Genomic DNA, 2,698 nt, shown 5'->3' on the forward strand with positions numbered 1-2,698 from the left:
GGTATGTTTGGCCTGTGGGCTCCTCTCTCTCCTGTCAGAGGGGTACTGTGGTAACGTGTTGGCACCTGGTGGCCCTTCTCTCCTCTCAGAGGGTTCTGTGGTGAGTGTTTGGGCCGGTGGCCCTCTCTCCTCGTCAGAGGGTACTGTGGTGAGGTTTTGGCCTGGCTGGCCCCCTCTTCCTCTTAGAAGGGTTACTAGTGGTTGACGTGTTGCCTGGTGGCCCTCTCTTCCTCTCAGAGGGTTACGTGTGACGTGATTGGCCTGGTGGCCCTCTCTCCGTTTTTGACCACCTGAAATTACGTCACTGTAGAAGAAAGAGAGCGGAGCCCCCCCCCCCTTGACTGGTGCCTGCTCTGTAGCAGCTTTAACTGTGTGGTCATGCTGTATCCTAACCTGACTGTTGTAAATCCGAGGCCCAGTGTTGGAGTATCCACTTGTGTTTGTTATGCCGGGAGAACAGGACAAATCGTGACGATCTGGAGGCCGGTAGGTCACATCACATCAGGCTCCTCCAACTCTCATAGCTTGCACATAACTTTTCACTATGTTCACTAAGTAGCCTACACATTTGTTAAAATAAAAACTAAAAAACCATCAGTATTCTTTTATGTAAGAGGAAAATGAGAATATAGGAGCCTAGCAGGGCAGCATGTACAGTATGTCTGACTGATCCAGACTGCCAAAATATGTATCTTAATGTCAAACTATGAAGCTACATTTGTATTTTTTTGAACTTTTTGTTTAACAAGGCAAGTCAGTTAAGAACAAATMATTATTTACAATGACAGCCTACCCCAGCCAAACAACGCTGTGCCAATTGTGCGCCGCCCAATCACAGCAGGGTGTGTTGCAGCCTGGATTCGAACCAGGGACTATAGTGACTCCTCTTTCACTGAGACGCAGTGCGTTAGACCGCTGCACCACTCGGGACCCCCCTAAATGAGACCTTGTCACGTTACCATCCTACAGAAGCACATGTTGATTAGCTGGATGCCAGCTTGAGGATGACATTTTTAGTTTGAACTTTTACCKATTTTTCTCCCCAATTTCGTGGTATTCAATTGGTAGTCACAGTCTTGTCCCTTCGCTGCAACTCCCGTACGGAGGCGAAGGTCGAGAGCCATCCGTCCCCCGAAACAGGACCCTGAAAAACCGCACTGCTTCTTGATACACTGCTCGCTTGAATTGGAATTTCAGTTTAGGTCAAATCCTGAATTGAAATGGGAATTGACCCCAACCCTGGTAGCTATTCTTCTCTGGCTGTGTGCTCAGCTGTGGGTCAAGGAAAATAGAGGTGAGCCTCTGTTATCTTACCTTAACTATGTAAGAATGTTACTGTGACTTTACAATGACTTTACACTAATCATCATGCATCTAGCAGCACGAGGACATGACGAGGGCATGACTTCATACAGGACAATCTACAAATGTCAGGAATGTCAGGGGCGGCAGGTAGCCTAGTGGTTAGAGTGTTGCGCCAGTAACCGAAAGGTTGCRGGATCGAATTCTCGAGCTGTCAATGTAAAAATGTGTTGTTCTGCCCCTGAACAAGGCAGTTTAACCCACTGTTCCCCGGTAGGCCATCATWATAAATAAGAATTTGTTCTTAACTGACTTGCCTAGTTAAATAAAGGCTAAATTAAAAAGAATGTCTACTCAACTGCAATCATCACTTTGTAAAACTGCTTCTCCCACTTTCGAGAGAGGGAGACAGAAATGGGGTAGAAAAGAGGGTGAGACATACACACACCTGAATACCTGCATCCCCTCTAGTGTTCTGTTCAGACTCTGTATAGTCCATGACCTACTGCTCTAATAATAATACATTTTATTACTTTCTAGATTTAAGAATAAAATAAAATATTAAAATGGATATTAGCTTTAAAGCTGCAACAACAACAAAACATTCTCAGCCCCATGTCAAAATGTGTAGAATTGCAGGAAATTAGTTTGAAAATGGCAAAATGTTCTCTCCGATGCCAAGAGGTGGGCCTTGAAAATGTTCCTTCCAAGGGCCRGAGACTTGCTTCGTCCGGCCATGCACTGCCAAAGTCATAGTAAAACTCATTGTTTGCTATTTTTAGATCACTCGAGTTATAAATGGGTCCCGGATGAATTTGCTATCACAAAAGGGGTCCTCGGACCCGAAAAGTTTGAGAGTTCCCTTACACAATAGGAAGATAAAATGAAAGAATTCTAGATCGAGGTTTAAAACTTAAACTAATTCCCCAGAACAACTCTGTCATCCACATCTGCTGTGAAATCAACTGTAACCAGGGGACTGCTTGACTTTTATCAGTTCTAGACCTTCATTAAAATAACCCTCTCCTGTTCAAAGCTCTTATGCAATACACAGTCCTCTAAAGTGGAACATCGTACAGTAGGTGAAACTATCAGAACATAAGTTTTAGTTGGAGTTTTATTTCCTGTCGTAGGCCTATACAGAGGCCTGAGTCATACGTAAAGCATGTGATGATCAAATCAAATTGTATTAGTCCCATGCGTCGAATACAACAGTGAAATGCTTACTTACAAGCCCCTAACCAACAATGCAGTAAAAATAAGAATAAGAAGTAAAGTAACAAGTAATTAAAGAGCAGCAGTAAAATAACAATAGTGAGACTATATAGAGGGGGGTACCGGTAAAGAGTCATTGTCGGGGGCACCGCATGTCGACGAGTAATTGAAGGATAATATG

Source organism: Salvelinus sp. IW2-2015, linkage group LG28 (genome assembly GCF_002910315.2).
Source record: "Salvelinus sp. IW2-2015 linkage group LG28, ASM291031v2, whole genome shotgun sequence".
NCBI lineage: Eukaryota > Metazoa > Chordata > Actinopteri > Salmoniformes > Salmonidae > Salvelinus > Salvelinus sp. IW2-2015.